Raw genomic sequence first — 12,704 nt, 5'->3', positions numbered from 1 at the left:
CAGGGAGATTCCAAGATTGCGCAGTGCAGACTGCCTGGGAGGCAGCGTCAAGCTCTGTGGAATTCTGGGTAGCAGTACTTGGTTATTGAGGGTTGCGACTATGTCATGCAGCTCAGCGGAGGTCTAGCTGATGGAGGGTGGTCCGGTTCGGCAAAATGGTTAAGTGTGTGAGCAAGTGAGCTCGTGTATACATGGCCTTGCGAACACACACTCAGCATGACTTGAAGACAAGACATCTCGAACCAACAAGACAACATATGCTCAGTGCGACTGACTGTGGGACTATCTAATGGCAAAAGCAACAAGTGCGATACTTCAGATAGAACTTCAAACGACCATGATGACATTTGCATGACAATTCTTACATTATCATGTATGAGTGCGATAGATGTTTACACAAGGAACATGTCTCATTAACAAACTTCAACATCACCAGAACAAGGTCGCAAGCATTACATACCAATCAACATGCTGAATATGGCAGTTGATTAAACAAGAGAAAAGGAAGAAAGACATGTACAGGAAACACATGAAATGATTTTTTGGTGTTTTCACACAAGCATGCTACTGAAGGCATGATGATATGAAAATGAAAAGTAGTCTTACAAATTCAACTAAGAGATGTACTCTAAAAGGTTTTCTTTATTTACCATACTTACCCTCAAGCTGATCATCTATTTGACAGAGTTTGCATACATTCCTGACCTTTACCATCACTTAGTCTCTTGGTCATTCTCCTCGACTCCTTGGGGTTGATCTTAGCATGTCACAGTTTCCTGTAGTCACTTGGAGATGGATTAATGTAGTTTCAACGAGAAGTGAATCTTGTTGGGATGAGGCCATGAGAGGCCCATCGATGCAAATTCTGAATGCAAGGCCGACAAGACAACTTGGACAACATAGCGTAGTTTTAAGGCACAAGAAATTGCTGTGGGATGGGGTCCCTGGGAGGACATCTCTGTACAATTTCTGAATACAAGGTAGTCTGACTACTCTGTGCATTTCTTGAGAGAAGTGCTGGTTGCCGAATTGCTCTGCACATTTCTAGAGTAGTGCTGGTTGGGGTCTCTACAGGCTGCAGGGTCTCAACGCGAAAGGGAGGAAACTTGATGGTTTCTGGAAGAAAATTGCAAAATTCGGGAAGACGAATGAGGCTAGGTTGCTTGGGATATGACTAAGTGTGAGATCAATGACACATACGTAAAAAATGATAGGACTCGACTGGGGTCGCACATAGAGACTTAGTTACACAACATAGACCATCTAGAATGCAACATACATACTTTTCTTGATGTAAAAACCTTTGTGACAAGGGTGCGTGAAGTGAGTGTGAAACATGTCTATGTGATGACAGTAACTCAGACGCACACAATTCCCTTGAAGAAAAACAACATTCCCTTTGCATGAAAACAATAATCTCTATGCCCAAGATGACAACCTAGCCTCTTTTTGCACCCAATTTGGTAAAAAACTAGAGAAGTTATGACCTCTCCTAGTTTCTCCACTATTCGCTCCACAAAATGCCCAAAATATGGTACTGAACCTCCAAAGTTTGCCTAGATTTCCGCTAATGGGCCACAAAATCTAACAAAATCTGGGCGGATTTGTTAGACAGTTAATTTGGCCACCAAGGCCTAAAATGTGGAAATTTAGGGTCATATTGGGGGGCCATGCACCTAGGGGCTTGCCCCCGACACTGGCCCCTTTCCTCTGGCAGTCACAAAACCTTAGTGATTAACGAAAGTCAGGTTCACATGGGGCAGTTACCCTGACAGTCAAGCAGTTGCGGTTTTTCCCTGACAATTAGACATAAATGTTGGCGGCTTGAGAATGGTGTTCACATGGGGTGGTTAAGTCTATGCCCACCTCCCAAACTATGCGCATTAATCTTTAAATAACATGCACATACATAATGGTTAAGTGACAATGGTGTGGTGTAATGGTAATTGGTTGCGTTGTGCGTTGGGAGGTCGCAGGTTCGACCTCTGCTACCTCTGCTCAGACTATGGCAATGTTTTTGGTGGCCTCTCGGGGTGCGACGTGGCGGCCTCCGGTTGGGCCATGTGTCAGTCCGTGGTTGGCCATCATTCCAACCTATGAAAAACCACAAAATTCTAACTAGTCAGGATGTGCCACTTGGCACAATTTCATTAGTCGAGAAGTGCTTCAAGGCCAAGTCAACATCCACATTACTTGCCCAGTGAGCGCCATGTCAGTAGTATGGACTGCTGAATGGGCTGTCATTTTTTTTTGAAAATTTGCCTATTTGAGAAAGTGGACAAAAATCATTTCTAGAATCATATGAAGTCTATTTCGCGGCTGGATTGAGGATGACGAGTACTACGTGGTCGTCGAGGTTCCAAAACAATCCGACAACTTTGAAATTTGAGCTAGTTTTGAGCACCTGATCATAGAAGCTTTACATTTAGCATATCAAGCAAACAAGGGTAGATCAAGAAAGGACTCTCTGTCACAATATTCATCTAAACACGACATACTATGTTTTGCAATAAAACCAACGCTAAATACATAGGATAGATCTAGATATTTAGTGCACAATATCTTCACCAGGTCAAAATGAACCTCTTCAAACATTTTGCAACAAACAAATTAGAATACGACAAGGAACTCCATTGTACCATCAAAGCTAAACTAGACAATCAGTGAATCATATCTATAGATTTCACAATACATCACTGTGTGTAACCCATAAAAACAATTAACCACACATGATACATGAGAAACAAATCAATAGAGTATTCTTATCGATTCTCCTTCATATCTCTCATTGAATAATCAGATCTAGGCCTTCTCCTTGCGTCCTAGTGTACCCTTGCACCAAAACAAATGTTAGGTCCCTATATTACTAGTGTAACCCCTTAATGTTATTAGTGCAAACCCTTTATTGTATTGTTGTGCCCATATAGTCTCCATATTGTTATTATTATGCCCCATAGAAGCCCACTATTGTTATTGTTGTGCCCCTACAATATTATTGTCATGTAGGCTCTAATTGTATTGGGACCTCTTAGACTCCTATATATAGAATGGGGGTATTGTCATTTGTATCATCCAAGAATTGTTCATTTATGTAATGTAAAGGAGGTTTTCCCCTCGAAGAGACTATTTTTTAAGTTATTGATCTATCTTTTCTACCTTTTTTTGAGTTGGTTTCATAACATTTGGTATCAGAGCTTTGGATTCTAGGGTTTCGCTACTCCAAATAGGTCATCGTGGCATTTTCGATATAAATTTTTCTTTACGAAGTTTCAAAAGCTAAAAGAAAACCTCATTCCCACCGAAATTGTTCTGCACCTCGGGTCCGCATTTCAGTCTTGTCTCGCTATATTTTTGGAGATATGATCTCAGGAAATTAGTGTTTTTTCAAGCTCCAGAATTCCATAGCAAACAGGTCATCATGGAATTTTCGCTATAATGTTTTCTCTACGAGGGTTCAGACTCTGATATTAAAACCCATTTGAGCCAAAATCTTGATGAAGTTGGGGTCCGAATTTCAGATCTTGTTTCGCGATATTTGCGGAGATATGGTCAAAGTCATTTACAGTTTGTGCAGACTCCCGAATTACATTCCAAACATGTGACCTTGGGAAAATCGTCATAATGTTCTCTCTAAGCATTAGATTGAAATTTCTTAAGAAGTTACAGAAATAGAACAAATTATAATTTTTTGTTTATTTTTTTAAGGTCCAAAGGTCGACAAAGTGACACATGGCAGGTCGTACAAGTTCGCTCTATTGAACCAACCTATAATCAGGTCATCGTAGAAGATTTGGCATAAATCTTTATTAAAGAATCCAATATCTATCAAACTAGTGGGGATAGAAAGAGGACTCAGAGGGCTACCACAGGCCCAAACTTCAAAACTTGAGGATCTGAAATTATAGAGTTACAGTCATTTAAATATCAAGCTCTTAAAAGCAAGAAAAATAATGACTCGAATCGAGAAAATAGAAACACCCAGTAAGCAAAATTGGATGGATGATTTGAAGAATGTGATTGAAGCTAAGATAAATAGTTTTAGATGTGCCATGGAAGCTAATATCGATGGTATGGAAACAAATTCAAAGAAAGGCATGGAATATTTGAAGAAATACAGGGATATTTTGAAGGAAGGTGGGACAAAGTTGTTACAAGAAAGGCCTCCTAATGACGAAAAGGTAGTAGAGGAAACTCATGATGAGAAAAAAATAAATAGTAATCACAATTTCATAAAATCTAACGTTAGATTGAAGACCCACTATATTCCAAAGATCGATATGAGGAAGTTTGATGGAAAATATCCCATAACATGGATACTATAAATGGAGAAATATTTTGATCTACATGATGTGCAACTGTTACAAAAGGAACGTTTACATCTTAATATTTATAACCGAATCAATTTTTATGGTATAAAGGGCTTTGTTCTCGTAAACCACTTGTCGCTTGGTCAATTTTCACAGAGGAAATGATAGCACATTATGAGGATATAAAGAGCAACACCTTTAACCAATTGATAAATCTCCAAAAAAATGGTTCAATGGCACAACACATTGACGACTTCCAAAAATTGAATATAAGGGTAAATGATATTCCAGAGAAGCAGATGATTGATGTCTTCATAGGGACTTTAAAGGATAACATTCAACATGAAGTTCATCTTTGGGAACCTGATTCATTAGAGAAGGCATTCAAGTTGGCAAGAAAAATGGAAAGCAAAATTACGACAACAAGGAAGCCTACCACTCACAACTATAAAGATGGAAGTATTGTTTCTCCTAGCCTTTCATCACCATCTACAAGGTTGACACCAAAACAATTGGAAGAAAAAAGAGAAAAATGGCTTTGTTACAATTATGATAGAAAATACATTAAAGGTCATACGTGTGTTGAGAAGAAATCAATTTACATAGATGGGGAAGATGAGCAATAAAATGGACAAGAAATGTCAAAAGAAGAAGATATACACCACCAACCAATCCCAGAGAAAGAAGAAATGAATCTGACCCTATGTTGTAATGCATTGACAAGAATTACCACTCTTCAAACTCTCAAGATAGAAGGACATATCAAGAAGAAAAAGGTAATAGTGTTCGATTTGGGTAGTACCCATAATATTATTGATTGTAAGATAGCTAAGGAATTGAATTGCTTCCTATATTGAGCACCAAAGTGTCAAGTAATGGTTGCAAATGGAGGAAACATAAATTTCTCAGGAAAAAGTGCCATAATATCAAACTATCCATGGGAGAATATGTCTTGAATAGTCAATATTTTCCATTCCAATGGGTGGTACAGAGGTACTAAGAGTCTAGTGACTACAATCTTTGGGTGCGGTATCTTTTAATTTTCAAGAACTTTTCTTGAAATTTTTTCTTGTTGAGAGACGCTCAGGTGGGTTATCCCTAAGAGAAAATATATCTAAATATTCAAATTGGTTCGGTATGTAAAAAACATTAACATTAATTTAATAATGTAATTAACAGTTATAACTTATATTCCGGTGGCTAATTCGCAACTATATTCCGATGGATATGATGAATATGAAGGTGCGTATTCACCTAACGTATGTGATTCAAATGTTGAGATATCTCATTCATAACACTATTGACATTGTTTCCGCCCTCAACTCGTTTCATATTAGAGAGAGCAGAGAGACTCAACTCATAAACACTGAACACAGAAAACTTCACGACTTGCTTCCATTCATTGCTTAAACTGGTATTTATACATGATGAAGAAGGTTCTGGATATCAATTCAGGCGGTGGCTTCCTGAAGAAGTTTGCCCCTTTGTCAACAATTTCTAGAAACTGCATTAAAATCACTGTTGAATGTTGGTTCTGGGTAGTTGGAATTACTTCCAGTTTCTTCCAACACTCCCCCTTAATTCCAACTATATAACAAACATCTGATATGCCTGCTAGTCTAAGTCTCAGCTAGGCTTACAACATAATTTGTATTTTCTACAATGCGCAACTTACTTCTACACATTTCAAATTTAGCCTTTCCAAGAGGCTTGGTGAATATGTTAGCCACATTTTCATTTGTATTACAATATGATAGGTCAATTTCTTTTGATTGCAATTTTTCTCTTATAAAATGATGTTGTGTCTCAATGTGTTTTGTTCTTGCATGATATATAGGATTGTTTGCCAATTTGATGGTGATTTGATTGTCACATCTGATTACTGTAGGTTCTTATTGTGTTTCTCCAACATCTTCAAGTATCCTCTTGAGCCATATTGCTTCACAGGTAGCACTACATAATGCTTTATATTTAGCTTCAGTGGATGGCAATGAAACAATTGGTTGTTTCTTACTGCTCCATGATATTGGTCCTGAACCAATATTGTACACGTATCTAGTAGTAGATTTCCTATCATCTAGATTTCTAGCCCAGTCAGAATCAGAATAACCTGCCTATTCAACATCAAATTCATCAGTATACATAATACCAAAATTAAGTGTTCCTTTCAGATATCGAAGGACTTTATTTGCTGCTTTCCAATGGCTTTCACAAGGCTTAGCCATGAACTGACTAAGTATGCTGACAAAATATGCTATATCTGGCTTGGTAGTGGTGAGATAGTTTAGACTTCCCACCAGTTGACGGTACATAGTGCCATTCACCTCTTTGGTTCCATCATCACTGCACAATTTGACATTCTTTTCTAAAGGAGTAGATGTTGCTTTGCATTCAATCATATTGAATCTTTTAAGGATTTCCCTTGTATATTTGCTTTGTGTGATTAGTGTCTTACTAGGTTCCCTCGAAACTTCAAGACCTAAACAATAACGCAATTCACCAAGATCCTTCATCTCAAATACATGTGACAACTGATTTTTAATTTCTTCAATCAACTTGCATGCATTTCCTGTTATGATAAGATCATCAACATATACAGATATTAATGCAACATTCTTGTCTCCATCTTCCTTGATGTATAAGTTAGGATCATTCTTGCTTCTCATAAAACCTTTCTCATAAAAGAAAGAATCAATTTTCACATACCATGATCTTGGCGCTTGTTTCAAGCCATATAAAGCTTTCTTTAACCTGCAAAGCAAATGCTCCTGTCCTTGTTTTACAAACCCTTCAAGCTGAACTAAATAAACTTCTTCTTTTAACTCACCATTCAAAATGCAGATTTGACATCTAACTGATGCATTTTCCAATTATATTTTGTAGCTAATGCAATCATAATTCTAATTGTGTTCAACTTAGATATAGGTGCAAACGTATATTCATAATCAATTCCCTCATTTTGTGAATATCCTTTTGCAACCAATCTAGCTTTATGTTTATCAATATTTCCATCAGCATTAAATTTAGATTTATAAAGCCATTTGCATCCTATGGGAACTTTGTTTTTAGGCAATTTTGTTAATTCCCATGTGTCATTCTTCATTATAGAGTTATATTCTTCATTCATTGCATCTCTCCATTCTTCATATTCTTTAGCTTCCTCATAGCTTGAAGGTTCTACAACATTCATAACATGAGACATTAATGCATAATCTTTATACTTTACAGGTACCTGACTTTGACGTGATGACCTTCTTGGAGTTTTACTACTTTCATCTTTCTTTCGGCTTTGCAGAGTCTCCTCTCCTCTCTTTGGAGTGTCATGACTGCTTGATGCTACTTGCTCTTGAACTTGTACCTGTTCCTGTGCTTGTTCCTGTTCTTGTTCAACACTTGTATCTATTTTGACATAATCATCAATATCATGCCATACACTAGTATTATTTATTTTATCACCTTCATTTGTATTCTCATGAAACACCACATCCATACTTGCAAGAAGTCTATGAGTACTGGGATCAAACAACTTGTATTCTTTCTGATTATCACAATAACCAATAAATATGCACTTAATTGACTTTGCATCAAGTTTTCTTCTTTCATCTTTTGGAATATGAGCAAATGCCTTGCAACCAAAAACTCTTAAATGACTCACTTTTGGTTTGTACCCATAAAATGATTCAAAAGGTGTTTTAAGATCTAAACTTTTGGTTGGACTTATATTTTTCAAATAAACACCAGTATTAATGGCTTCGGCCCAAAAAACATTAGAGATATTTTTACCTTGAAGCATACTACGTGCACATTCAACTAGTTATGTTTTTCCTCTCAGCAACTCCATTTTGCTGAGCTATATGTGGCACTGTGAATTGTTGTAGAATCCCATTGATTTTACAATATTGATTAAATTCTCTTGATTTGAATTCTCCCCCTTGATCAAATCTCATAATTTTGATGTAATTACCAGTTTGTTTTTCTATCATATTCTTAAATTCTTTAAAATACTCAAAAACATCACTCTTCTTTCTTATGAAATAAACCCATGTATACCTAGATCTATCATCCACAAAAATAAGAAAATACCATGCTCCACCAATATATCTAGTTTGCATATGTCCACATACATCAGTATGAATTAATTCAAGCATTTCCCTTTGCCTTTTTTCTTTATGTATAGGAAATTCCTCCCTATGTTGCTTTCCAAGTACACATGCTTCACATTCAACATGATCATTCTTCAAGATAGGAAGACCTTCAACCATTGTGTTCTTTTGAAGTAGCATTAAATCTTTGTGATTTAGATGTCCATACCTTTGATTCCATAAATCTACTGTTGATATTGTTGTAGATGCCAACGCTTGATGACTTTTCCCGGTCACATCCAACTTATACAAGCCTCCAACTCTGGTTCCTGTGGCAATAACCTTGTACTTATCTTGAATGTCTTTCACTATACATTGTGATTTAACAAATTCCACCTTCAAATCTTGGTTAGTAATAGTAGAAAGAGAGATTAAATTCTTTTTGATATCAGGAACATACATCACATTATGGATCTGTTTCTCTTGTCCATTAGGAAAATTCACATCTATTACTCCATAACCTTGAACTTTAAGTGATCTGTTATCTCCTAGACAAACATATGTTCCATCAATGTTTTCATGATATTCATCAAACCACTCCTTATTACAAGACATATGGAGTGACGCACCAGAATCAATGAACCAAGCATTCTTATCATCATTTTCCACAGACAATGTAGCATCAGAAACAAACAATTTAAGATTTTTAAATCCATCACTGATTGAGGTATCTTTGTCCACAAAATTTCCATTATGCCTTCTGTTTCTTTGCCTAGACTCATTATATTTCCTTTTATAACAATCTTTAGAATGATGCCTAGGTTTGCCACAATAATAACACTCATCATTTCTCTTATGGATTGGAAATTTAGATTGTGTCATACCTTTTTGTTTTGCTTGAAACTTGCCTCCTTTGTTCTTGTCCCATGGCTTGCCTCTGTATGGATATTTTCCCTTAGCCACCAATGCCAAATCTGAACTGCTAGAGCCCAAATTAAAGCTCTTCATCCTCTCCTCCTCTTGTAGAAGAATTCCTGTCAATTCATCAAATGTAGGGGGTTTCTCTCTAGCTGCAAGACTTGAAACAAAAATTTGATAATCTTGCACTAAGCCATTTAATATGATGGTGACTAAGTCAGTACTAGACACCTTTTCACCAATATCTCCTAACTTATCACTTAAATATTTGACACGAGATATGAAATTTCTTATATTTTCATTTGCTTCCATTTTTAGAGATAAAAGCTTAGTCTTCAAAAACAAGATTCGGTTTGTATTTGTTGTTTCATACAAACCCTTCAGCGTATCCCATGTTTCTTTTGATGTCTTGCAATCTCTGATGTGAGGAATAATGTTGTCCTTTACAAACATATGCAACAACACCTTTGCTTTTGTCTCCCTTTTCTCCCAATCTGGAATAGAACCTGCAACAATGGGTTTGGGCTCATCCCTACTCACAATGGACCACAAATTATTTCCTTCTAAAATAGTCATTAACTTGAATTTCCAATTCACATAATTTTCTCCATCAAGTTTGGTGGATTCATTCATATGAGTATCAAGTAATAAATTTGCCATGATGAAATTTTTTTTATCCAATCACCAAAATGCCACCAAATCTAAATCCAAATGCACCAATTCTCACTAAATCTCAGAAACATTTTCACCACTCCTTTTCACTATTAAAAATTTCCAATTTTTTTAGTCACAAAAGCAATTAAATTGGATGGTTGGAATTTCAACTGATACACAGAACTCAAATCAGAGTCTTGATCTAGTTACAGTCTTATAAAAAATAGATTCTTTAATCTTAGTCCAGTTACGGTTATATAAAAATGCAGCAACACAATCTTCAAAGAAAACAACATAACTGTTCTGTCCAATTTTTGAGCAGCACCCAATACAGTATATTTCTCTGCGCCACAATAAAAACAAGCAAGAAAGAATTAAACACAAATTACTGTTATGAATAGCAGCAACGCCAACAGCTCACACAATCAGCAGTGTCTCTCATAAGCAGCCAACGCGGTCATCAGCACCGCTATCCCTTGCCGTTCTCTGCCACGGCCGCCACACTCACAAATACAGAATACTCATCTTACTCAGAAAGAGAGCGGAGACTCAAACATAACAATGACTCACTGCCTCTTCAAATTAGAGAGAGCGGAGACTCAAAGATTGAACACTACACACAGAACTTGGAACTCAACTGCTTCTTCACATTGCTCAACACCACAGAGCTCTAACTCACACCACCGAGCCTCACACGACGCTCACCACGATTCCGCTGCACGACACTGATACCATATTAGAGAGAGCAGAGAGACTCAACTTATAAACACTAAACACAGAAAACTTCACGACTTGCTTCCATTCATTGCTTAAACTGGTATTTATACAGGATGAAGAAGGTTCTGGATATCAATTCGGGCGATGGCTTCCTGAAGAAGTTTACCCCTTTGTCAACAATTTCTAGAAACTGCATTAAAATCACTGTTGAATGTTGGTTCTGGGTAGTTGGAATTACTTCCAGTTTCTTCCAACAATTCAAATGTTGAGATATCTCATTCATAACATGTCGACATCGTTTCCACCCTCATTTCTAAATTTATTTTCATCTGCATCAATCACAACTATTACCATGATTATTATTTGCAAAACTGCATCATCACGACTATTACCATGATTATTATTTGCAAAACTGCATCATGAACATTAATGTTCTACTAATTATAATATGGATATATATAAAAATATGTCCATTTTTTATGTACATATAAAAATATGTCCATATTTAATGCTAAAACGCATAACACATATGCATTAAGTATATAATTATTATTATTAGGAGTATCTTATTATAGAATTCAAAACTTTAATCTATTAAGGGGTTAAGCAAAGTCGCTTTATATTTTTTTTAATTATCGTTTCAATTTAGTAGAAAAATGAGAAAATAAAAAGAAATAAAATATAAATGGAATTAGTCACAATGCTCGCAGATAAATTCGAATCGTTAGAAAATAAAATATTAAGATTCAAAAATAAGCTAAAAATAATTAAATTAAAGATATCATATAAGAAATAGCTGAACAAAATTGAACTTTGAAAGATAAGATGAAAAAGCTAAAAGAAAAACTAATTAACGATCTGGCCCTAAATTTAGTTTTCAAATAATCACTAACTTATTTGTTTTCTTACCTCGTAATACTATAACAATTATATAAACACATAATTCTAAATTATTTCTAACACATTAAGATACACATTATTCCAGTTGAAGTGCTGCTATATTATCTAGACACTTTCCCATTATTTAACACAATTTGCATATACTGTTTGCAATACCTGTTTCCACATTCAATGTAAAGAGAAAGCTTGCTATTTAAATTTATGAATCAACCTTGAGAAAAAATGAAGATTACGTTGATGTTTTTCTCAGCAATATAATTTATATGTAAATGACTTTTTTTAATTATATTTAAAAGAAATGATTAAATAAAATTTAAACGGTTTACATAAAATATTTAATAATTTCTTAATATAAAATTTAAAAAATTAAAATGAAAAATAGAGAAATATAATTGTTAAAATTAATGAGTTCATGAAAATTAACAGAATCATTTTCCTAAATTACATTTAAAACATTCAAATAAAAACTACATTAAACACATAGTACTTTTATAACCATTAGATAAACATATAGTTCTAGCTTATTTCTACATTAACAAATTAAAATATATAGACACAGTAATTTTATAACCATTAGATAAACACATAGCTCTAGCTTATTACTAGCAATTATAATTCCGTAACAATTAGAGAAACATGTAGTTCTTAACTTATTTCTAACATATATAGTAATTTTATAACAACCAGAAAAACACAGTTTTAATTTATTTGTAACACGTCAAAATAAACATGACTCTAATTGACATGCTGCTGCTTCGCTTTCTTCCTCGGAGCCGTTGATAATTTGTCTCACCAATTTTCTTGCTTCACCTTCAGTAAGTCCCTTTGCTTCATTGTTGCCATGGTTGAATATGTTTGCAATTTGTCTTCCCTTTGTTGTAAGCACTTCTCCCTCTTTGTTCATCACGGCCATGGAAAGACACATCCAATGCACATAATCTAAAAGTATCTTCAGTCCCTGCAATTTCTCGTCATTTTCATCCCTCCCCTTCATTTCCTTGCGCAAATCACAAACTCGCATCCAAAATCTCATAGCAGCCCAGTGTTCTAGAGTTAGCAAATGCTGTACCTTTGGCTTCTTGGAACCTTCAACCATGGGAGAATACGGTATTTTAATGCTATCCGT

This window comes from Pinus tabuliformis, chromosome 1_2 (assembly GCF_031772625.1).
Source record: "Pinus tabuliformis cultivar Carrire ecotype Pingquan chromosome 1_2, CPIR1, whole genome shotgun sequence".
NCBI classification, from domain to species: domain Eukaryota; kingdom Viridiplantae; phylum Streptophyta; class Pinopsida; order Pinales; family Pinaceae; genus Pinus; species Pinus tabuliformis.
This window is presented reverse-complemented; position numbering follows the sequence as displayed.